Raw genomic sequence first — 26,342 nt, forward strand, 5'->3', positions numbered from 1 at the left:
TATTATTTATTTTCTGTTTATCTCATTTGATTTGTTTCTCTGTTTTTCTACCTTCTTTTGAGGTCATCAAATATTTTAAATTATTTTTAAAAACCTTTTTATTTACATTGCTTATTTGGTACACACATGGAGAGAATTCCCATTCACTGTTTTACTTCCCCAGCTGCCTGCAATGACTGCAACTGAGCCAGGCTGAAGCCAGAACCTGGGAACTCACTGAAGCTCTTCCTCCCACTTCACACAGATGTCTGAACACCAGTCCCTTGAGCCATTGGCACTGCCTACTGGGGTCCTCCCAAGAAGGAAGCTAGCACTATGAGTCTGAGCCCAGGCCCTCAAATATGGCACACATGCATCTTAACTGACATCTAAGCACTAGACTAAAAGCCATTGCCAATAAAGTGTTTTAAATATTTCATATGGCATTCCTGTTGTATATTTAGATCTATGTTATAGATGAAACATGTTTTTCCAAAAGATGTATGTGGACATTCATAGGACCTTCAAATGAGTAATTGAGATTAATAGGGTCCTTTGGATGGGCCCTTATCCAATTCAACTGCTGTCTTTGGAAGAGAAACACCAAGGATGGGCCATAGGAAAGATCAAGTGAGGACATAGAATTTGGCCATCTTCCAACCAAAGAAAAAGGCCTAGGAGAAACCAAGTCTGAAGAAGCTCACTCTTGAATTTTCATTCTCCAGAACTATGAAAAAATATATTTCTGTTGTTTAATCCACTCAGTCTATAGTATTGAATTATGGCGACCTTAGTAAGGGCATACAATGCTTTATTTCTTTCTTTTTTATAGATTTATTTATTTGTTTGGAAGTCAGAGTTACAATGAGAAAAAGAGAAGCAGAGAGAGAGGAGGTCTTCCATCTGCTGATTCACCCCTCAATTGGCCTCAATGGCCGGAGCTATGCTGATTCAAAGCCAGGAGCCAAAAACTTCCTCTGGCTCTACCACATGGGTGCAGGGGTCCTAGGAATTGGGCCATCCTCACTGCTTTCCTGGATCACAACTAGAGCAGCCAGGACTTAAACCAGTGCCCATATGGGATGCTGGCATTGCAGGTAGCAGCTTTACCTGCTACGCCACAGTGCTGGCCCCTACCATGCTTTTTTGTATTAATTTTCTTCAATTGACACATAACCATATGCATTAATTGTTCTAAGGAATTATAATATGAATAATTTACCACAATATACATGATTAACACTACACTGCATCATATGAATATAGGGTATTTTTCAAACAACAATTCCATTAAGATCCCTGTACAATGTGCTATTTTTATACCAATGTGTACATACTGAATTAACACATGTGTGCCACACATGGTGTGATAGCTTTTGCTTCAAATAACGATCTCTCTTTTAAGGAAATTAATTATCTATATTCACCACTGCACATGCTTGTCATCTTTAGTGATTCTGATTTGTCGCTGTACATCCAATAAAGAATCTTCCAACATTTTTTTCAGCTTGTAGACTTCCTACAGTATTCAATGGTGTAGGTCTGCTGATGACTAATTATGTTAGTACTTTTGTCTGGAAATTTTCTTTATTCACATCATGTTTTAATTTTTATGTATTTTTATTCATTTGGAAGGCAGACAGACAGATCTTCCATAAATTGATTCACTCCTCAAATGCACATAGCAGTCAGGTAGGGCCCGGCCAAAGCCAGGAGCACAGGATACAATTTAGGTCTCCCTTGCAGAGATCAGGGGACCAAGTACTTGAACCGTCATCTCATGCTTCCCTGAGCAGCAGTAGTGGTAGCAGTGGCAGAAGCAGGCAGGTTGGTGAAAGCATCCCAGGCAGCCACTTAATCTGCTGTGCCATAAAGCTTGCCCTTAGTAACCTCATATTTTGGAATGGTTTCACTCAGTAAAGAATCTGGAAAGGGCCAGCACTGTGGCACAACGGGTTAAAGCCCTGGCCTGAAGCTCCGGCATCCCATATGGGTGCTGGTTTTAGTCCCGGCCACTCCTCTTCCAATCCAGCTTTCTGCTATGGCCTGGGATAGCAGTAGAAGATGGCCCAAATCCTTGGGCCCCTGCACCCATGTGGGAGACCTGGAAGAAGCTCCTGGCCCCTGGCTTCGGATTGGCCCAGCTCTGGCCATTGCAGCTATTTGGGGAGTGAACTGGTGGATGGAAAACTCTCTCTCTCTCTCTCTCTCTCTCTCTCTCTCTCTCTCTCCCTCTGCTTCTGCCTCTGCCTCTCTGTAACTCTTCCTTTCAAATAAATAAATATATCTTAAAAAAATCAGCTTTGTGGCTAACTTTGTGGTCCAGGGGTTAAGCTGCCAACTGCCATGCCAGCATCCCGTATGAGCTTCAGTTTGAGTCCCGGCTGCTCTGCTTCTGACCCAGCTCCCTGTTGATGCACCTGGAAAAGAGCAGAAGATGGCCCCTGTGCTCATGTGGAAGACCCAGATGGAGTTCCAGGCTCCTGGCCTCAGCTTGGATCAGCCCTGGTCTTTGTGGCCACTTGGAGAGTGAAGCAGCAGATGGAAGATCTATCTGTCTCCCTGTGTCTGTGCAAGAGGATGAAGGAGGCCGGGTCTCAGGGGTTGCTGCTGTGGGTGAGATTACACCCCACACTCAAGACTGACCAGCCACGCAGCCACACCATGGTAAGCCCACCAGCTTGCAATCAAACTGCTGCTTGCCTCAAGTCCTCTGTACCCATAATGTGCCATCACTGCCCATTCCTATCTTCCCATGAGCATTGAAAGTGTGTGTCCCCATTTATGACTGAAGTCTTTGCAAGGTGACTCAAGTTCTGCCCAGAGCACCAAGGCATTGGGGACAGAGGAGCAGAAACTGCTTTCATTAAGCTCCTGCTCCACCTGTTGTACAGTCTAGCCCCATACCCTTCCTCCCTTCCTCCTTCCCTCCCTCCCTCACTAGGGAGGGTAGCGGTTTTAGAACACTGACTGCTTGTCCACCCCAAGGCTGTGGGAGGAGCTGTCAGAATACCAAAGCAACTGCCCTACCTCCCTTTCACTGGGCAGATGATTCTTCCTGTACATTGGGGGACACATGACATTTTGCCAGGACATTTGTGGACACTGTGGAAAACAAAACCACTTGGGGCCCTGCTACTCTCATGTGAGAATGCACAGAACAAGCCAAGATGAAGGGGTGGAGGAAAAGCAGTGGCATTTTAAGAAAAGTGGTAAGAAAAAGAGGTGATCCATGGGCAGAGAAGTGAAAGAAGGGAGGGGAGCATTGCAGGTGGCAGGAACAGCAAACTCCAAGTTCCCACTAAAGAAAGATTAGTGAAAGCAGGTGCATGATTCAAACATGTTTTGCTTCTGATTCATCCCAGAAGAGGACAGGGAGGACAGGAAGAAGCTCATGTGGAATTGAGTAAAGTGTGTTATCTACCCTTTATCAGGCTAACAGCTTCTTATAGAAGGGCCCACAGTCTGGAGCAAAGTCAATCTGTTTTACAGCATGTTTCCAGAATCAGCTATAAACAACTGGATGTGTGACTAGCTGGTGGGAATCCTTGCATTCTGTTAGTGTAGCCCCTGCCCCACAATACAGCAAGGTAGAAAAGAAATCAGAACCTCTGAGCCTTGTCTCCCCCCAAACCCACCCCGGGGATTAATGGAGAATTACTGGAGGAGATTGTTTCACTGTGTGTAAGGGAGGGAGAGAGGAGAGTGGGTGCAGGTTAGGGAGAGGAAGTCTCAAACTCTCACCCGAAATGCAGGTCTGTCATTCAGGATCTTCCTGATGTTATACAGGTGATGCTCAAATTCATTTCATGATTTGGTCAAGGTCAAGTTTTCATTTTCATTTCCTTCTTTCATACAAGCACATCCTAACATATCCCCACCCCCCAGTAACTCAGGGGTGCCATACTAGCTGTTTCCAAAATGTTCATGAAAAATGCAAAAACATATGCATGGATTTCAAATTTTTTCCACTAAAATAAATGTAGCTTTCAGCTCCATTTCCCATGGACGTGAGTGACACTTGTATTTCAGCATGTCAGTTACATGTGACTTCCCACTTACCTTGCTTTCTCATGATCCTCTACATTGAAGGTGAAGGCAGGAATGGTTTCTGTTTGTCTTGTAGTCCTAGAATGGGTTTCTGTTTATCTTGTAGTCCTAATCCTTCTTCAGTGCCTGTTAACAACTGAATAAGTGACTTGTAAAAGTGTTCTGTGCCTAAGTGCTCCTTTACCTTGTACTTATGGAGAGCAACCTAGCCCGAGGCTCTGACACCCAAATGAGGTGTTTCTACAAATGAGATATTTCTCCTTGAATGGAGAGGGAAGAAAATAAAGGGTTCAATTATGCCTTCAAATAAAACCTCTTTTGAGACTCACTCAATCTTCCCAACAAACTGCACCCACACTCCCCTATCATTCTCTGCATGACACAAGACTTCTGCCAGGGAGTCTCTATTAAGCAAGTCTGAGCATGCGCAAGCAAGGGTTGCTCTGCACAGGTCAAAGCATATATAGACAAAGCTTAGCTGGGGACAGTGCCGACTAGAAGACTGGGTGCTTGATCATAACATGTAGAGAGAATGGCTCAAGACCTGACTCAAACAGGATTCTAACTCCTGTCCAGCTGGCCTTCCCAGGTTACACGGACTCTGACAAGGAGGTGAACCAGCAGCTCCACCTGCTGGCCAGTGTGATCCTTAGGTGGAGAGTCCAGGAGGGTAGGTGCATGCATTTCACAGGTCCTGAGCACCTTTGCCTTTTGAGTGGCAAATGCTCCTGCCGCCTTCTTCCCCCACTAGCATGAAGGCCTTGCGTGTCAGTGGATTCCACGGAGCTGCCAAGTTTGCTTGAACTGTGTGATAGATGCCTCCTGATAGTACAAGCCCCGTGCCTGCTGGACTTCTCTCCCCATCTGTAAAAGCAGGAAGATGGAATTATATCTAACAGAGGTCCTCTCCAACTTTAATATAACGAGGGTAAAAATTAAGAATCAGAAGAGACTGAGAGGAAACATATGGAATTTGAACGGTGGAGACCTGGGAGGCTGGTTGACGTGTGGTTCTAATTATTGGTTGGAGAAGATCAAGTTCCCCATTCAAGTTCTCCTTTTCTCTGAATTCCATAGCCTCTGAGAAGCTCAAATGGTCAGAACTTCCTACACAGAGCTCCCATCATCATTTGTTTCCTATAGGGAATGAATATAAAGTGTTTCATTTAACTTGTAATTGCTAGCAATACACACTTCAGGCTCAAGCGTGGGCCTTTTGGGCTTGATTCATGAACCAAGTAACTTCTTTATTTTTTAAAGATCTATTTATTTATTTGAAAGTCAGAGTTACACAGAGAAAGGAAAGGCAGAGAGAGAGAGAGAGAGAGAGAGAGAGAGAGGTCTTTCATCTGCTGGTTCACTCCCCAACTGGCCGCAACGGCTGAAGCTGTGCCAATCTGAAGCCAGGAGCCGGGAGCTTCTTCCAGGTCTCCCATGTAGGTGTAGGAGCCCAAGGACTTGGGCCATCTTCCACTGCTTTCCCTGGCCATAGCAGAGAGCTGGATTGGAAGTGGAGCAGCCAGGACTAGAACCGGTACCCATATGGAATGCTGGTGCTTCAGGCCAGGGCGTTAACCCATTGTGCCACAGTGCCAGCCACCCAAGTAACTTTTCTAAAGATTCCTATTCTCCAGAAGAAAACCCAAACCTATATCATACAAGTTAAATTCCTAAAAGAAAATTCAGATTTACATCTGCCTTAGGCTTCCCATTACATCTATCAGATTAAGAAATTAAGACGAGCACAATACAAGGTTCTTAGAGGAGCAGTTGATTACATGCAGTTTCTACAAATAGGGATAAGTTATGAAATGGCCATAAAAAGCCAGTTGAGGAGGTAAGGATGGTTAGGGATTGTTCGATATAAAATCTTGAGTCTCTGTTTATAAAATGAAGTCTTTCCAGTGAACACGATGTTGCGATGTGTCTGGTAAATTCTCCAGTGGGGAACACTTGGGTGTGTTGAATTAGATTCCAGGCAGCTAATACATGGGAATACTTTCACAGGAGACCAAAGGTGGGTGTGTCACTGGTGGTGCCCAGCTTGCCCCTTGATCCTTCTTCACTGTGGGAGCAAGGAATTACAGCTTGGAGAGACAAAAGTAGGAGTAGGACAGCAGAGGTTTTTCAAGTTTGTTCAAGGAAAGAACGGGCTGTTGTGAGAAAGTGTGGCAGTCACTCTATTCCTGGTCTCCGACTTCATCCCTCATGTGAGAGAGCATTGACTGGTGATGTAGCCATGATACTCAGGATTGGCATTTTTTTCTCTGAATGTGTTGCTTTATTTATTTATTATTATTTTTATCTTTCCCCCAAGAAACCTTTTAGCCAAGGAATACAAACCTCATGCATTTCACAAGCACAACCTTAGGAACACAGTGATTCTTCCCCCACACCCACACTCCCACATACTCTCCCACCCCTCCTTCCCTTCCCTCTCCCATTCCTGGTCCCATTCTCTTTGAGGGCAGAGGTCCTGCATGGGAAGTTAGTGCCATGACTCTTGTTGCTAGTTTAACAGTTAACACTCTTACGTATGATATCAGTGATCACCCAAGGCTCTCAACATGAGCTGCCTAGGCTATGGAAGTCTTTTGGATCCAAAATCCTTCAGGAAGTGGCAAGTATTTCTGGGGCGCAAGCTAGAAATAGGGCCTTCAGAGTAGAAAGATGGGACTGAGAGGAACATTCCCAATGGGGCCCATGGATGTCTACTGAGCTAGCCTGGACACAAGCCCTGGAAATCTGGTGGAAGGCTGAAGGTCTAAAGAGACCAAGACAGCCTGTTCAGAGAAGGTGGAATATGGTTGGACATCACTTATACAAGCGTTCGAGCTTGGTTTTTGGACACTTTTATGCATTTTGTGTATCGGCAAAGGCAGACTTGCAATGGCAAAGTTGGGAGAGAGTAGCAAGAGAAACCTAATACTTTCTGTGCAGGAGAGGAGGGTAGGGTTCTGTGGTGCTGAGACCCTGGGGTATCTTCTTATGACTGCTCTGTCTCCCAGTTACAGAGTCCTCACTCTGCCTCCTCAGGACACATGCTCCCCTCACACTGGTTCTTCAGGTCAAGGTGATCTTGATTTGGGAATGTTTTAACTGATGGAAAAACACAGATTGTTTTTTTTTTAAAATTATTATCCAAGTAATAAGCCTACCACTTCTCATTATGCTTGGCAGCCTATTTGAATGCAGTCCACAAGACACAGATATGAATAGCCTAGAAAATATCTGAACCAAAATCAAATATTATTCCAAATGAAGTTGAACTTATTGTTGTTTGGACTCACGTTATTGGATTCATGAACCATGCTAGGCAGTACACAATCATTTTCATGTTTTCATTCACTGCTCCATTGGCCTGATGAGGTGGTTCCAATTTTAGACAGAGAAATAGATTCAGAATGATTTTCCCAAGGTTACAAAACCATACTCTTGCTCCCATCACAGGTTCCATGGACTGGATTCCTTCTATGGGTGTGACTAAAGCAGTAACCTGGGAAGCAAAGAGGACTTCACAGCAGCCTAAGCATCTGTAGGCTCCTCCTTAGGCAAGAGCTAGTGAAACTGAATCCTGGTCTGCAGCTATACTCCATGTCGCCAACTACAGTAGCCACCTACTTTATTTTAAACAAGCCTTAGACAAATCATTTTTCTGAGCTTCTGTATCTATGAAGTGTGTTCACCTGACCTCTTAACTTGATAAGAAAATGAGAGCATAAGGAAAGCATTATTTATAAATTTTAAGCAAAAGTGGACACTAACTTTGCAGGGAAGTTTATCTGGGCTAGGGAGTGGCAAGGAACTAACACACGAACAGTCACTGTGCTGCAGAAACTTGACATTTATCCTAAAAGGTAAAGAGATCATTCCCCTTGTATAATGGAAAGGCAAGTTCCAAGTTATTAGCTAGCTCAAAATTGGTGTCAGAGGCAAGATTCCAATCTAGAACTGACTAGCACCAGGCCAGGTGCCCAGAGATTACACCATAACCAACCTAAGTTGCATGGAGACAGAACTGAAACATCCCCAGATATCCCACTAAAAAACTGGAGGACTTCCTCCAATTTAAATATCAGTCATTTCACTAAGCAATTGCCACTTGCCGCACACTGCAATGAAGTTAAAACAGCACACAATGAAAGATACAAGCAATTCTGATCCGAATGTTTCAGCTTCTTTTTACTAAGGTCAGTCCACTTGTAAAGAGGTTAACAAGCCCTGTGGGAAAAGAGAATTGAAGTTAGAGAACACACACTGAGTGAGATGGCTGAGCCACTCAGAAGTTAGCTGACTTCACAGAGGGAGATAAGTCTTAAGAGAAACTCCAGCTCCTACAACAGCAGCCCACCATAGGGCTGAGCTCCTTGTGGAAGTCCAGCAAAAACTCATGCCTTGATGACTATTTCATGCATATTTCACATCATTCAGCCCTTAATTATTAAAATCCAAAGCTGAAGGTAAAAATCAAAGCTAAAGACAAAAGAGTTCCAAAAAGAGTTTGATACACATAGTGGCAGCTTCACCAACAGCAAGAAGTTACCATTGAATACTGTTGCCTGGCTAGGATTTTTCCCAAGGGACATTCTTCCACTAGGTCCCACAACCATTTTCCTCAGAGACAGATGTCCCAGGCTTCCTCAGCATCTCTGTTCATCCCAGGACTCACCAACAACATCTCACTGCTTACCACGTGCTCTTCCTCTTGGTGACTTTCTTTAATGCAGGTGGGATTTCTTGGTGATACCATACTGTTCTAGAACACAAAGAGGCAAAGTCAAGAGAGTTGTTCTTGGAAGTAGAAGCTGAGATTGAGGGACTATTAGAAAGGGCTGATTTGTTCTCTATGGCTATTACTGTAAGGAATTATTGTCTATTTAAAAACTGAGAGGTTGACACACACGTGCACACATACACACACACACATCCCATCCACTGGTCAATCCCCACATGCCCACAACAGCTGGCAGCTGTTAGTACAAGGAGCCAGAACTCAGTTCAGGTCTCTCATGTGGGTGGCAGGAACCCAACAACTTGGGACTTTGTTGTTGCCTCTCACGATCCATATTAGCAGGAAGCTGAATCAGGAGCCTGAACCAGGAATCAAACCCAGATAGTCCAGTATGGGACATGTGCATCCTAACAGGTAGCTTAACTGCAAACCCAAATGCCTGTCCCTGTACCCTATTTTAATTGTCTAGATCATTAGCAAAGCAAATGATCTAGAATGGACAGCACTCAAGTCAACTGCGATTTGTTACGAGGCTTTCAGTTAATTCCCAAAATGGGATTTTTTCTCAATTGAGGGAAACCAGGTAATTGGAGTCAATGAGAACAGAATCCAAATACAGGTAAGAGATAGCTAGACACAAGTGAATTGAGAAACACTGTGAATGTAGTAGAAGCCCAAGAGAATTCGATAATCTTAATGTTGACCAGCTAGATATTAACCAATGTTACTGTGGGCAAAGATTGATCATTACTCCTGGTTTTTTCTTTCATCTGAAAAGTGACAGCTGGAAAGAGATGTAACTTAACTCTTTAACATCTATAAAATATTTCTTCATGGACAGGCTGCTTAATGACCATTCTCAATATGTATTCCACAAAAAGGGGGGGGGGTTGTGAAATCAGTTTGGGAAAGTGGTTTGGAGAAGATGAAATGGATTGCTTTCCTGCCAGACCAAGAGTGTTGAACATGCTAACATGCTGAGTAATTACCAAAGTGGCTCCGGGCTGCACACTTCTTTGAGTACTGCTCAGAAACTGGTGTCACTTAGCAACTTTGAGAAATGTGTCAGGTTCTCATGCAAGGGTACATCAAAGTATTAGTGGGAAATGGAATTAGGAGATAAGTTTATTTTGGGGCCAAGAAATTTTGAAATCCATGCATACATGGTGGTCTTCAAAAAGCTCATGGGAAAGGAATATTATGAAAAAGCTGTGTCTGGGTTTTTACTTATTTTTTAAAGTATTCCCAGAACGTGAACAAGTTAGGGAGAAGGTCTGTTGGGCTTGGACACTGCCAATGCACACTAGGATGCCCAAGATTTTATCCTAAAAACATGCCGAGAAGGGTCAGCTGAACCGGATCTCTAATGAGCTGATAGAAGAAGGCTTACCTGGTATCTCCCAGTTCACTGCCAAGACGAACATTTTCTTTATTTATAGTTGGTTCTTTCAACACAGAGAAGGGCTCCCCATGTCCTGCTGCCACACAAGAGCAGCCTCGTCTGCAGCCAACAGCAGAGCCCATAGGCCACTGGAACCCCCATTGCTCCAGGACTTCTTCCAAGAATGTGTGGTCTCACTTTTCAGGAGACTCAGACTTTGCAACCCTAAGGAAGAGTCAAGTTCTTGTAAGCTGTTACCAAAATAGTGACCCACGCTGAGGGTACAATTTAGAGTTTGATGACCCAATAAGCACATTATTTTCTACCAAGCTGTACAGGTTTTAGTTATACATTTAAAGATAATCCAGTTTTAGGTTTAAGCTCCAGAAAAGCAAGGGGCTTATGTCTTCTGTGAGAGAGCATGTGACTTTACTGTCTTCCACGCATATTAAAAACACCCTACCATTGTAGCGGCCAGGTCCCTAGAACAGCAAGAGATCCAGCAAATACGGCTCCAGCAGGGCATTTGACCTTGTACCTCTCATCAAAATGTAGCTGCAGAACCTGTGTTTCATGTGCAAGGGAAGTTTGGTTCCATAACTTCCATTTGTAGAGGTAGAAACAAATTCTAAACATGACAAAAAGCTATTAATCACATTATTTTGGACGTGTTTGATCTTTAAATCCCAAGCCCAGTCTCAGAGATGGGAACTGAGTTGGAAGTAAATGACCTGCCGGAGCTTTAACTGTGACAGTTAGAGTGGGGGGGGGGGCAGTGCTGTCATGGAGCAAGTTAACACGGTGCCTGCAGTGCCCGCATCCCATGTGGACTGGGTTGGAGTCCCGGCTGCTCCACTTCCGGTCCATCTCGCTGCTAATGCGCTTGAGAAAGCAATGGAGGATGGCCCAACTGTTTGGGCCCCTGCAGTCATGTGGAAGACCCGGATGAAGCTCCTGGCTTCTGGCTTCCCATCGGCCCAGCTATGGCTGCTGGGCACTGGGGTGTGGAGGAGCTCCCTTTCCAGCTGCTGAACACAGAGGGAGTGAAAAACACCGAGCACACCTGCAGGCTGGGAAAGCGGCAAGAAGAGGGGCTGGGGCACCGACTCCTCCCGCATCCAGGGCGTCCCCTACAGGACCGCCAGCCTCACCCTCCTACATCTTCCGGAACGCGGGAGGGCAGAATGCGCGTGGGCTGGCTGCCAGAGATCCCAAGTTCTCCGCCTACCGGCCCCACAGCACCTGGTAGCCCGCGCCCCCTGCGCCCTGCAGAGCGAGGTGTGTGGCCTCTCTGCAGCGCTGCTCTGCCCGCCTGCGCGGGAGTCCCCGACGCTGCCCGCGCACACGGCCCGGGAGGGGACAAGGCACCAGGGACCCCGCGCTCGGTGCCGGCGCCCAGGATGGAGCTGTGCTCTCCCGAGCAAAGCGCGGGCTGCGTGGAGCTGAGGGACGCGCTTTGTTCCCTGCGGGGGTGCGGACATGGGGTAGGGGTTAGGGATCATTGGTGTCTCGGGCTCTTGGAGAAGACCTGCAGGGCAAGGGGCTCTGGCTGCTCTGGACAGCTCCTCAGCTCCTTAGCGGGGAGGAGTGGCTGGACCCTGAGGCCCCTGCCGCGACGGAGCGCACTCAGCCAAGGTGCAGCCATCCCGAGACCCGGCCCTTGTCACACTCAGGGACGAGGAAGGGTGATCAGCGACCCTGGATGTACTCCCTGCATATCTTAGAAGGCAGATTCTGCGCTCCCAGGTGTGGGCGGGAGCGGAGGTTCTGTGTCCATCAGAGACCTAAGGCTTCCAGGACTTCTTTGAGAGTCCCCCGCCGCTTTGGAAAGCAAGGGCTTGGTGACTCCACAGCCAGGACAGCACCGTGACTGCGGGGCTCCCGGCTTCCAGGGGCACTCAGGCATAGTGAGGGCATCACTGACCCTGAGTTTAGGGGAGCAGCTCTGGAGATGTCAGCCCTCTGGTTGGTGAGCCACAGACCGGCAATGCAAAGTGAACCCCGCAAAAGGTCTGAAGAAGGTCATTGTCACTGCAGTCTGTAGGAGGCGCTTCAGCAAGCCACAGCACAGGCACTGTGACCTTGAACTTGATGGAACAACTCAACCAGAGCTAGCAGGATGCCCACAGGGCCACCACCTGACAGCGCCGGAAGAGCTTAGAGGACACCAGTCCAAAGCCACTGTTTAGGGGAGAGAGAGAGAGAGAGAGAGAGAGAGAGAGAGAGAGAGAGAGAGTTAGAAGGCATCAGGTTCTTGCTTCTGGTTGAATGGCAAGAGATGACTGACAAATCTCTTGGGAACGATGGAGATGGGAAACCACTATTTTGCAAACATCATTAGTAATGATTATGTCAAACAAGACGCATCAGTGTGTAAATCTGGGAGAAAATTTGGCATATACGTGCATGTTAACAAGATAAACCACTACAGGTTGCTTACCCATTGCAAGGGAGAAAAACAGAACCATCATGCTAGAGAAATCAGATGATCAACATTAACGTTCCCAGGGGAGGACAGAGATTTCCCCAGAACCTCCAGTGGGATACCCTGAGGAAAACACTCCTTGAGGAGCTTGAGTGAGAAGGCCTGTGCTGAATCACACAGAATCAAACAACATCCAACTGTAAAGATGGCAGGGGAGCTGTATTCTCAAAGAATGTGTATGTGCTAGCAGATTAAGAAAGGCTGTGTGGGGCTGGCGCTGTGGCACAGTGGGTTAAAGCCCTGGCCTGAAGCACTGGCATCCCATAGAGGCACCAGTTCTTTTTTTTTTATTTTATTTTTTTATTTTTGACAGGCAGAGTGGACAGAGAGAGAGACAGAGAGAAAGGTCTTCCTTTTGCTGTTGGTTCACCCTCCAATGGCTGCATTGTGCTGATCCGAAGCAAGGAGCCAGGTGCTTCTGGTCTCCCATGTGGGTGCAGGGCCCAAGCACTTGGGCCATCCTCCACTGCACTCCCGGGCCATAGCAGAGAGCTGGCTTGGAAGAGGGGCAACCGGGACAGAATCTGGCACCCTGACCGGGATTAGAACCCGGTGTGCTGGTGCCGCAAGGCAGAGATTAGCCTATTGAGCCATGGCACCAGCTGAGGCATCAGTTCTAAGTCCTGGCTGCTCCTCTTCTGATCCAGCTCTCAGCTATGGCCTGGGAAATCAGTAAAAGATGGCCCAAGTCCTTGGGCCCCTGTACCCACGTGGGAGACCCAGAAGAAGCTCCTGGCTTCACATTGGCCCAGCTCCGGCCATTGCAGCCAACTGGGGAGTGAACCAGTGGATGGAAGATCTCTCTCTCTGTCTCTACCTCTCTCTGTAACTCTTTCAAATAAATAAAATAAATCTTAAAGAGAAAGAAAGGCTGTGTATGGTTCCTGATTACAGAAGGCTGGAAACATACAACTAAGGCAGGAGAACTTGGGAACATGAGAAGACATCAGTAAGCCAAGGACAAAATATTAATATGGATCAGAGATTAAAATACTCTACCAGTATAGACTTAGGAAACTGATGACCTCACTGTGACTATGTAAGAGAATGTCACTCTTCCTAGGAAGTTCACACTGAAGTGTTGAGGGATAGGACAATTACACACATGTAATTTATCCTCAGATGGTACAGATGTGTGTGTAGGTGTGTGTGTGAGAGAGAGATGGAGAGAGAAAGGGAGAGAGAGAAAAAAAGAGAGGGTGGGAGGGGTTCTAGGTTATACCCAAACAGGAGTAAAGTTTTGGGGTTCTATTGCACAGCAGGATAAAGATAGATAATACTAATTTACTGTGTATTTCTGTAAAAAGAACTAGAGGATAGTTCTTTTTTTATGATTTCACAATAAAGAAACGTTAAATACTTGAAAGGATAAATAGATTTACCCAGATTGGACTTTTATACATTATATATATTTAGCAAAATATCACAAAGTACCCCACAAATATGTACAATTGGTATACGTCTGTTAAATTAAAAAAGAAAAAAAGTAAAGCCAATAAGAGTTAATGGGGTAAGATGTTAATAATAATTGACAAATCAGAGTGAAGGTAATTGCATATATTCTCTGTGCTATTTTAATTTCCCCAATTTTAGAGTTGTTTTCAAAAAAATTATAAACTCCCTAAATGAGGGGTATCCAAAAGTTCATGGGAAATGCATATTGTTTTTAAAAACTGCACTACACAAATTTTTTGCACCAAAATAAACTTATCTTTAAACTTTCTTTTCCATGAACTTTTTGAATCCTCATATAAATTATTAATTGAATTAACAAAATATAGAGGATAAGAATGGGAAAATATATGAGATCCCAAACACATTCTGTCTCCCAAGGTAGGGAGAGAGTGGGAGTGATGGTGTTTAAGCTTCAGGCAGGGGGCTGGCACTATGGCTAGTAGGTTAGGCCTCTGCCTGCAGCCCTGGCATTCTAAATGGGCACCAATTCAAGTCCCAGCTGCTCCACTTCTGATCTAGCTCCTTGTTAATGGCCTGGGAAAGCAGTGGAGGATGGAACAAATGCCTGGGCCCCTGTATCCATATGGGAGACCCGGAAGAAGCTCCTGGCTCCTAGCTTTGGTTTGGCTCAGCTCTGTTGTTGTGGCCATTTGTGGACCAGCAGATGGAAAATCTCTCACTCTATCTCTCTGTCTGTAACTCTGCCTTTCAAATACAATAAAAAAAGCTTCAGGGAATCCAAGTGACCCTGAATTTACATACATTCATAGAGACTTTGATCTTTAAATATGAAATAAAAATTTTGTATTGCTTGAGAGGAAGAAGCGAAGAGAGAATTAGTTAAAACTAATGTCCTGATTAATCTGGAAGAAATCTGTAAAGAAGAAAAGCACAGACAACAATAGATATAATGTAGTAAAGTATACAGTAAGGAAGAAGATATGAAATCAAACCTATCGGCTACTGCGAGAAATCTGAATGGGGGACCAGCGATGTCATTTTCAGCTAAACACTGCAGAGGGCACTTGCAGAAAACTAAACTATACAGGTCAGTCATGCCATGTGGCCTCTTACTGCAATCAAGGAATAGAACACGTGGATGTGTGAGGCTGCTGCCTGGGTAACAGGGCATGCTGTTTTACAGTAACTTTTTAAAAAGAAAATAGAGTAAAATAATGCTAAAAAGTATAGTACAGAAAATACATAAGGCAGTAGCATAACCGTTATGATCATTATCAGGTATCAGGTACTGCATGTCATTGTGTGGCTGTATTTTTACTTGAGAGACAACATAGTAGGTTTATTTATGCCAGTGTATAAATAATACACTGCAAATATAAAAATAATGCATTGCACAAGGACGTTGCGAAGGCAGTAGGAATTTTGCAGCTCCGTTATAATCCTATGGGACCACCATCATATATGCAGCCTGTCTGAAAATTGCTAGGCAGTGCATTACTGTATGATATTTGCACCGAAGGTTTCAGATATATTTTTTAATTTGACAGATAGAGTTAGTGAAGGAGAGACAGAGAGAAAGGCCTTCCTTCCATTGGTTCACCCCCCAAAATGGCCACTATGGCTGGAGCTGAGCTGATCTGAAGCCAGGAGCCAGGTGCTTCCTCCCTGTCTACCATGCAGGTGCAGGGCCCAAGGACTTGGGCCATCCTCCACTGCCCTCCTGGGCCACAGCAGAGAACTGGACTGGAAGAGGAGCAGCCGGGACTAGAACCCGGCGCCCATATGGGATGCTGGCACTGCAGGCCGAGGATTAACCAAGTGAGCCACAGCTCTGGCCCCCTCAGATATTTTTAATCACATGGAAAAACACACAAGATGATTCAATCGATGTGTTGCATCTACTGAAATTATGGCTGCTAAATACTTCAGGTCTTTTCTGTAAGCCACTCAAAGAAGCAGACTCATTGTGATACCCTTCTGCAAAAGGCTTTGCCAACTGACTTTTCCATGTCTGATCTTTTGCTGCCACCTAGAGACATAACCTAGTCATAGCATGTTATCCTTAAAGCACAAAGAACCAGATATCCAGCCTCCCTGACTACAGCAAAGATTGCATACAAGATCTGTGGGTACAACATCTTCTACAGCAAGGAGAGCCATGAGACAATTGATTTGCACCAGGAACAACTCTTAACAGGCCCGGAGATGAGCACTGAGTGTGCAGTCCCAGCATCACTTAATATTCCCAGCCTGGAAACTCAGCCCCTCCCCCTGGTCAGCCCAGCTCCTGACCCCTAAGTCAGTGAGGGTCTGAGATGAGCCCCCCCCCCACTACTGGGTGGTTAGATAACATTTCCACATAGAAGTAAGAATAATGATCACCACAACTTGCATGCATGGACTTCAAAATTTTTGCACAAAATAAATTTATTTAAAAAAAAAGATTTGATTTTTTGAAAGGCAGAATTACAGAGAGAGAGAAAGAGACACAGAGAGATTCCATCCACTGGTTCATTCCCCAAATGGCCATGACCCCCAAGAGCCAGGAGCTTCTTCTAGGTCTCCAATGTGGATGGCAGGGGCCTAAGCATGTGGATATCTTCCACTGCTTTCCCAGGCACAACAGCAGGGAGCTGGATTGGAAGTGGAGCAGCTGGGGTGGGAAGCAGTGCCCATGCGGGATGCAGGTGTCGCAGGTGGTGGCTTGATTCTTTGCACCACAGCTCCGGCTCCTTAACTTATTTCTTAAAGAATCCTTGGAATGACAAAGTTTATGTCCTGCCTCCAATGCACCAGCCATCTCACCATGCATTAGTTCATTTACTCTTCACAACAGCGTTTGGATTTAGTTATTCTTAGTTACAAAGATACAAACCGAGGTTGAGACATCAAGTAGCTTATCCAAAAAAAAAAAAAAAAAAAAAAAAAAGCAACTGAGTCACTAGGCTTAAATCCAAATGCTGAAGTTCATAGTCAACAGTGCTTTACAGTATGACATGACTGATTTGCTCAAGTACACAGAAAAATCAATCTCACAGCTGAGGAACTTGGACCATTTTCCCTAAAGAGGGATAAAGACAGTCCTTTCTTGTGATGCTTTTCCACATCATATTTCCCTGGTGGCATTATTGTCCAACACCCACTCTCCCCTTGTCCCCCCCCGCCCCAATCTAGAGTAACTGACTACATGAAACTCTTGAATTCTTGGGAAGAACGGTTAAGACCACATGAGAACCAGCGCCGCGGCTCAATAGGCTAATCCTCCACCTAGCGGTGCCGGCACACTGGGTCCTAGTCCCAGTCAGGGTGCCGGATTCTGCCCTGGTTGCCCCTCTTCCAGGCCAGCTCTCTGCTGTGGCCAGGGAGGGCAGTGGAGGATGGCCCAAGTCCTTGGGCCCTGCACCCCATGGGAGACCAGGAGAAGCACCTGGCTCCTGCCATTGGATCAGTGCGGTGCACTGGCCACTGTGCGCCAGCTGTGGTGGCCATTGGAGGGTGAACCAATGGCAAAAGGAAGACCTTTCTCTCTGTCTCTCTCTCTCACTATCCACTCTGCCTGTCAAAACACACACACACACACACACACACACACACGAGCTCTTCCAGTGCAGGAAGCCTCTACTGTTGCGTTCATGCATCCATACCAACATGCTCTTCAGTGCTCTACCAGCCACATAACCCCAGCCATGACATGCAGATGGGGAGCACAGAAGTGTGTGTGGAGCATGTGATCACCAACAGCACTCAGCTGAAGTCAATTTCTGTTTCTTCTTTGTCAGACCCTTTTTGCACAAAAACTAAAAAGAACACACCCTGGGATGTTGACCCAAACCTTTCTCTTTTTTCTTTTTTTGCATTTATCTCAAAGTTTAAAATTTTTAAATTGCTTTCTATTTAATTCAAATTGTATAACTTTAGAAGCAACAGTGAAGAGTCTGGCTGGGGTCCCCACACCCCATGTTGAGGTGCCTGGGTTTGAGTCCTGGCTTGCCCAGATTCTAGCTTCCTGCTAATGCATATTCTAGGAGGCAACAGAGATGGCTCCAGTGATTGGATTCTTGCCACCCCTGTGGGAGACCTGGATTAAATCCCAGCTCCTGGCTTTGGCCTGCCCCAGCCCCAGCCATTCTGGGTATTTGGGAATTGAACCAACAGATGGGAGCTCTCTGCCCATCTGTCTCCCAAATAAATAACTAAAATTTTTTGTTTTCAATTTTTTTTATTTATTTGAAAGAGAGAGTTACAGAGAGAGGGAGAGAGATAGAGAGAGAGAGATCTTTTTTCCACTGGATTACTCCCCAAATGGCTGCAACAGCTAGGACTATGCCAGACCAAAACCAGGAGCTTGGAACTACTTCTGGTCTACCACGTGGGTGGCAGGGGCCTAAGCACTTGGGCCATCATCTGCTGCTTACCCAGGCACATTAGCAGGTAGCTGGATTGGAGGTGGAACAATCCAGTCTCAAACTGGCACCCATATGGGATGCTGGCATCATAAATAAAAATTTTAAAAATTGCATAACTATGCATTAAGAAGTATGTAATAGTCAGTTGTGAAGAGCAGCCAATTGATTTTACTACTCTGAACCTCATTTTTTCTTCTCTGTAAAATGAGGAAATAAGCCCAGGCATTCTCTGAGAGTCATTAGCTCTCTCTTACCTCATGATCTTAAGAGGTCCTAAACCAGGAGTGGTGGTGCCATAGACTCATCGCAATAGCACAAGATGTCTGCCTTCTTTTGCCAATGCTTGCCATGGTGTCATCGACAGAGATTTCTAAACAAATTTGTCTTTCTCTTGACTTGAGACTTTCAATTTCATCAGCTATAAATCAATACTGTTGACTGTTTACACTGACCAGTATTTAAAGGGTTGTCAGGAAAATATTCACTTTATTGATTTCTTTCCCTTGTATATCACGACTTGAAATGTAAGTAGCTCAGATTGTGGATAGTAGTGAGCAGTCACTCTGTCTTCCCTGTCCCATGGCCACAGAATCAATGGCTTGAATTCTGGTGCTCACATGGACTGTAAGTAACAAGATTATGAAAGACAATGGAGAAAGGCTTCGATTGGTATCTCAACATCCAGAAACCATCAAAACAGTCACAACTTTCTGTAGAGATGATTAACGAGACTCCTCCAACAGGTGGAGTGAGATGTCAGATCAACACAGCAAGGCACCAGTGAAAGTGTACACACCAGACGGCACCTGCCTCTTCCCTACCCAGTTCCCTACACCCACATCTGGACTGGAAGCAGGGGTCACATCCTTCCCTGGGGATGAAAACATAGAGAAACCCAGCCTCTCCCTGCCATATTGCGCTAAAGCCCCCCAGATGTAAGCCTCACAAGATACACGATGTGCAGTCAACTCACAAATGGCCAGGCAAGACTTGATGGATATCTGAGGGGAAGATCTAAAATAGGAGCAAAGTAAAAGACATTACAACCAACAAGTAGAAACCAGAAAGTCAGAAGAAACAGACAGGGAGTGGAAGACGATTCCATAGAAGATGGTGAGTATGCTCTGACAAACACATGGCCTCTATGAAATAAGAGCAGGGTAAGATTTTCAGAGTAAAAGACACAAAAAACTTGGTCATTAAATATTGATAGTCATTTTTTTAAAAAGTCATTAAAAGTACTGAAAATAAGGTTGGAAGGAATTCCTGAGATAATCTTTTCTTTAAATTTTTTTCCATTAACAATAACTATATATTTATGGGGAACAGGGTGACTTTTCAATATATGTACACAGTGTGTATTGATCAAATCAGTACAATCAACATTTCTGCTTTTTTGACTTTATGATTGGCGCATTGGGTCTCTTTTATTTTTTATTTTCTCATAAAATACATTATAGGCTACTGTGAACGATAATCACCAATTATCAAGCCTCCTTCCATTCCTTCCACACTCCCTAGCCTACAGTAATCATTATTCTGGGTTCAGATAGAGTTTTTTGGCTTCCACATGTGAGAGAGAACAGGAGCATTTGCCTTTCTGTGTCTGGCTTATTTTATTCCACATAATGTCATCTGCTTCCATGCATTTTGTTGCAAATGACAGAATTTCATTCTTTTATGGCTCAACAGTACCCTGGTGTGAAGTCCCCTAGCAGGCATACATCCAGAAGACAAGATATCAATTTACCATGGCAATCCCTGCTCTACTGTATCTATTGCAGCACTGTTCACAAGAGTCCTGATATGGAGTCAACCTCTGATAGTTTCCAAAAGTGACAACAAACAGGGGAACGTAAGTCAATCAGATCATCGCAGGAAGTACAACAGAAAACCAGGCAGAATTCTGCCAGGAAAGAAGAGACAAAAGACGAGAAGAAAAATGTCAAAGACAGGTAGAAAATTTCCCACAACTAAGCGCGTACTTCTCTGTATTCTGAGAAAAATGAGTCTGGCACATTCCTGCAAACCTATCGTGCCAATCTCACAGGTCCTGGCAAGATGAAATAACACATAACTATTATCCTAATTACTCAAAATTCTATCTTACTAACTCCCTCTGAAATCATAAGCTCCCCTGTGGTAGGGTCTAATTGTGATTAATCTTTGGGCCTTAAATTTCCCAGGCCAGTGACTCAGAGTGTATAGCAACCAATACTTTTTGAATGAATAAGTAAGGTTTATAGAAAGACTTTTTTTATGTGACAGATAGAGTTAGAGAGAGAGAGAGAGAGAGAGAGAGAGAGAGATAAAGGTCTTCTTTCCATTGGTTCACCCCCCAAATGGCTGTTACAGCTGGAGCTACACCGATCCAAAGCCAGGAGCCAGGTGCTTCTTCCTGGTCTCCCAGGTGGGTGCAGGGGCCCAAGCACTTGGGCCATCCTCTACTGCCTTCCCGGGCTACAGCAGAGAGCTGGACTGGAAGAGGAACAACTGGGACTAGAATCCGGCACCCATATGGGATGCTGGCACCGCAGGTGGAGGATTAACCAAATGAACCATGGCGCTGGCCCGAAAGACTTTCTAACTGTTGAAACATGTGCCACTCCATAATCATAAAAATTTGGAAACTCATCCATATAGTACTACACAAAAGAAGATAGTTTTAAGATTTATTTATTTATTTGAAAGGCAGAGCTGCAAGAGAAAAGGAGAGAGAGAGAGATAATTTTTCATTCACTGGTTCTCTCCCCCAAATGACTTCCCAGCCAGGGTTGGTACAGGCTGAAGCCAGGAGCCAGGAACTCCATCGCAGTCTCCCACATGGATGGCAAAGGCCCAAGTATGTGGGCCACCTTCTGCTGCCTTATCAGGTGCATTAGCAGGGAGTTGGGTTAGAAGCAGAGTAGCTGGGACTCAAACCAACACTCAGATATGGGATGCCAGCCTCATAAGCAGTAGCTTAACCTGGTGTCGCAATGCCAGCACCCTCCCAATTTAATTAGTGAAAAAGAGAAGTTAGCTGAAAGGTGGTGGCTGCCAAAGCAGGTAGGTGAGATACCGTGGGGCATTTGTGCTGGCCCCTGACTCCCTCATGGTACTAATGGGCCTGGCGCCCCTTTCTGTCCAAGCAGGGTCACCCTGGAGCTGAGGAAGCAGCTGAGTCCTGGCAGCGCCACTGCCCTTTTAGACTCAGTGTTGCCCAGAGTGACATACACAGCTAAGCCACGTGCTCCCATTTGAAGAGGCTTCTGGACCTGATCTTCAGCCCAACTTACCACCCACGTGGCTACATCCTCTGCTCGGTGGAAAGCAGAGGCTGTGACCGGTGGCCTGGGACACTGCCTCTGTCTGCTGTCCATGGTTTCCCCATGTCCAGTGCTTCCCTAAATTACTCTCTTGAGACTTATTGCCAATCCACAGAGTCCAGGATGACCAATTCTGAAAAATATGGGAGAAGAGATGAGAAGAAAATGCAGTAAAATGTTCAATGAAACCAAACGGAATTCAGTAATTGAAGAAACACCACACTCTTCAAAATGCAGGAGCAAAAAGGAATGTGAAGACGAATCAAAATCCTGACAAACTAAAGCCAAACTTTAAAATGCATTTCAGTTTTCCATAGGGGCCTTAAAAGAATTCATTTTTAATTTATCCTTTCTTTTGGTTGTACCAAAATTCATACATTTATAGCTCTATTGACTTCCTAGTGATTTTCTGCTATGCCAATACTGTGATAAGCATATTACATACACATTTTTCTGATTTTTAATTTATTTATTTGAGAGGTAGAGTTCCAGACAGAGAGAGGAGAGAGAGAGAGAGGTCTTCCACCTGCTTGTTCACTCCCCAGATGGCTGCAACAGCTGAAGCTGAGCCCATCCGCAGTCAGGAGCCAGGAGCTTCTTTTCGCGTCTCCCATGCAGCTGCAGTGGCCCAAGGACTTAGGCCTTCCTCCACTGCTTTTTCAGGCCATTAGAAAAGAACTGGATTGGAAGCGAAGCAGCTGGGACATGAACCAGAGTCTACATGGGATGTTGGTGTCGCAGGCAGAGGCTTAACCTACTATGCCACAGTGCCAGCCCCTACATACACATTTTTTGCTCATCTGGGATTAGTTTCTAAATAAACACCTAGAAGTAAAATTACTAAATCAAGGAGTAGGAATATTTAAGGCTTCCATGATGTGCTCCTGAATCATTTTTAGAAAAGCTCTCTGAATCACTTTCAACTTTCCATTTCCTGAAACTCTATGCCAATAAAACCCACCAATTCTTCCCCCTGCAAATCCGTTCTTTCCATTCCTGCCATCCTAGGTCAAGACCTGTTCTCCCTCCCTGGGTTGATGGTTCCCCTCAGCTCATACTATCTCTTCCTCCTCTTTTTTATGAGGGGGGGCATTTGTTCATTTCAAGGAACAGGACTTTCCGGAACTGGCTAATGTGGCTTACCAACATTCTCTGTGTCTTGTTAAAAGTGACCATGCCTTGACCACCATTTTGAGAGGGGGCTGCATTATCCTGCTTGCTGGGAATCCTGCTCTATCGGACTCTTCCAAATGTGTACCACCACACAGAGCCCCAAGAGCAGGGACTAGGCCCATGCCTCACTCATCTGCATAGCCACATCCCATAGTCAAGCAACTGGTACCTTGCTGTGCTCCAAAGAAACTTGTATGAATGGATCAGTACAAAATGGGGAATGTGAAAGGACAAAGGTGGGAAGAGTCATTGATATAGGAACATAATATAATATAGGGATAAGGCTCAACAGACCACAGAGATCAAACTGGAACCTCCAAATCACTTACATCTGACAAGATATCTGGTTTATCGTGGCATAGTAGAGTTAAGTTGCAGCTTCAGCTGCCCGCATCTCTTGGCTGACTTATGGGATGGAGGATGCGATTAAATCTTTCCTTTTTGGAAATCATCTATTATTTTTCACTTTATGTTTCTGTGTGGGAGCAAACTGTTGAAATACTTACTTAAGGTATACTAAGCTGATCTTCTGTATATTAAGATAATCGAAAATGAATCTTGATGTGAATGGAAGGGGAGAGGGAGTGGGAAAGGGGAGGGTTGTGGGTGGGAGGGACGGTATGGGGGGGAAGCCATTGTAACACATGAGTCGTACTTTGGAAATTTATATTCATTAAATAAAAGATAAAAAAAAAATCTTTCCTTTTTGGAAGCATGGTGTACCCACATGAACCCTGTCAGCTTCTTAAAAAACAGGCACAAAAGGGTCAGTGCCACAGCATAGTAGGCTCAGCCTCCACCTGCAGTGCCAGGATCCTATATAGGTGCCAGTTTGTTCCTTGGCTACCCCTCTTCTGATCCAGCTTCCTGCTAATGTGGAAAGCAGTGGAAGATGGCCCAAGTGCTTGACCCTCTGCTGACCATGTGGGAGACTAGTCCAGCCCTGGCTGTTGCAGCCACGTGGGGAGTTGGACCAGCAGGTGGAAGATCTCTCTGTCTCCCTCTCTCTAACTCTGCCATTCAATTAAATAAACAAATTTCAAAAAAAAAAGAAAGAAAGAAAGAAAGAAATACAGACACAGGACTTTCAGATTTGTGTTAGGACACTGATACTCTGACTGCCCCTTATGGGCCAAGCCTGGAGAGGTCCTCTTCCCCCTACACTGTATGGTTGGGGTGAGAATCTCAGGGAAGGAGAAAAACTCACTTTGGTACTTGAGTGCTCTTTGGCCCAATGCCTGCGAATTTAGGTTAAAGCCCTTAGTACAGGGGATTATAAGCAAAAAGAGTACAATTACCCTCTGCAAGCCTAATAAGGAGCTGCAAGTGCTAGTGGGTAAAGAATACTTTCAGTGTCAGTGAGGCAAGCCTGCAACATGGAGCAAGACAGCCACAGAGAACAGAGCAAGTTCCAATTCCAACCACCAGTTGTCGGAGCACAGAGCAACATTCGGCTGCACTGAGCAAGCCCTTCCATCAGTGATCTCCCCAGAGGAGAGTCTGATGACCCCAGGGATTTGTCTGGAGCAGGGCTCAGAGTGAGCCAGTATAGAGGCTGTAACCCACAACTGTAATTCAAAACTTTTTTTAAAAACTGGAGTTAAGTTAAATGAAAAATGAAGATAGGGATGAGAATTTGGCACAGCATTTAAGATGCCACTTGGGACACTTGCAGCCCATATTTGAGTGCATAGGTTCCTATCTTGGCTCCACTCACCATTCCAGCTTCCTGCTAATGTGCACCCTGGGAGGCTCAGGTGATGGCTCAGGTAATTGGGTCCCTGCCACCTCTATGGGAGACCCAGAGTTCCTGGCTCCTGGTTTCAGTCTGGTCCAGCCCTGACTTGGGGAAGTAAACAGTGAATGTAAGATTGTTTTCTCTCTCTCTCTCTCTCTCTCTCAAATTAAAACAAGTAAATACTTTTAAAAAATAATGAATGTTGAAAATTAATCATTCTTTAGCTTTTTAACTGCATTTTATTATTTTCAGTTCTCTTGAGGTTGTATATGTATTGTGCATGATGTAATGGAGTGCTGTTGCATGCTTCTTCCCAACTCCATGCTCAGTGACATCAAGTGGATGATGTGAAATTGGCCATGGGAGGAATATTTACACCATGGTAATTGGCAAATGCTACAAGTCAGCTTTTGGAGGGCTGCAGTTACATGTTAACACACCACTTGGAGAACAACCATAAATTATGATGAAAGGCAGAAGCGAAAGTTGGTCTTGTGATTTGCCTCTGAAGGTAATTCAGGCACAGCAGAACGCAGGAAATCACTAAAATCTGGGCTCTGAGTTCAGAATTCCAGGTGTGAATCTGTTCTGCCACTTCTGAGCTGTGTAACTTGGGGAGTTAACTCTCAGTGTCTGTCTCATCATCTGGGAAAAGGGCACATCAGAGCCTGCTTCATAAGATGATTCAAATGATTAGGTGAATTAATATGTAAAGTCACCTTAAATAGCTGTATGTGTTAGCTATCACTGTTACCCAAAAGCAATGAAATTATTAATACAGAAAGTATGGAGATGCTAATAACAGAGATGCATTTGCATCCTAAGACTATTTACCCCTCTTTGTTTTATTTATATTGAATTATTTCACATTATATTATTTACATTGAATAATTAAATGATTATTAGTAAATAATACAGTATTAATAAATAATACATAACTAAAGTTATTTTCTGGAAGGAACCTAACACAACATCAGATTTTGATCCAGAATAATACATTTTTATTATCATGCATTCCCTTTTCAATATTTGGGAAGTAAACAAAAAAATCCAAGATTTACTTGTAAAGGTGTGTATTCTGTTTCTATCAATATTTTGCAAATATCAGGAAATCAGTGGGGTTTTCTCCAAAATTATGTTATTTAACACATGAGTGTGTCTTAAACTGAGCTCAGCAGAAATTATGTTAATAGAAACTCAATGTCTCTTTCATCTAAAGAGGAGTTAAGAACTTTTCTCCATGTTTCAATGGCAGCAGCCTTTAAGAATAATCCATGGAGAGATCTCTCATGGTGACAGAAGGGGAGTCAGGAATCTAGAGCAATGCCATGTGTGATTTTCTGAGACCACAAATCAGAAAAGGACCAGCTTTATGATGTGAAGAGCATCATCATAGGTCTGGGTTTTGATGGACACAAAACTTAGGACATCTGCTGACATCAAGTTCCAAAGCCCTTTCTGGAAGTTTGGAGGAAGCTGGAGAACAAGCTACTCTCTGAGTTCCCAACCTGCTGGGCACTCTCCTGCCTGAGGCCACAGGAAACCCAGGGATCCACAGACCCCACATAAAATCAGCAGTCATTGGAAAGTTGGGCAACCAGCTGGTCAGTGACACCATCAAACCAACTGCACAAGCCAAAGTCTATCTTTTTAAGATTTGCTTATTTATTTATT

The 26,342-nt window shown here is 44.7% G+C and overlaps 1 long non-coding RNA gene across 1 annotated transcript; it reads right to left on the minus strand.

Moving 5' to 3' along the window:
- Positions 1-2,275: 2,275 nt before the first annotated feature.
- Positions 2,276-7,925, minus strand: LOC103346221 (uncharacterized). Its single transcript, XR_011386158.1, has 3 exons — positions 7,320-7,925; positions 4,042-4,893; positions 2,276-2,399 (listed from the first exon to the last, which is right to left on the minus strand). It is a non-coding gene; the product is annotated as an uncharacterized lncRNA (long non-coding RNA).
- Positions 7,926-26,342: the final 18,417 nt, after the last annotated feature.

The sequence above is a fragment of the Oryctolagus cuniculus genome, unplaced genomic scaffold, assembly GCF_964237555.1.
Source record: "Oryctolagus cuniculus unplaced genomic scaffold, mOryCun1.1 SCAFFOLD_68, whole genome shotgun sequence".
NCBI classification, from domain to species: domain Eukaryota; kingdom Metazoa; phylum Chordata; class Mammalia; order Lagomorpha; family Leporidae; genus Oryctolagus; species Oryctolagus cuniculus.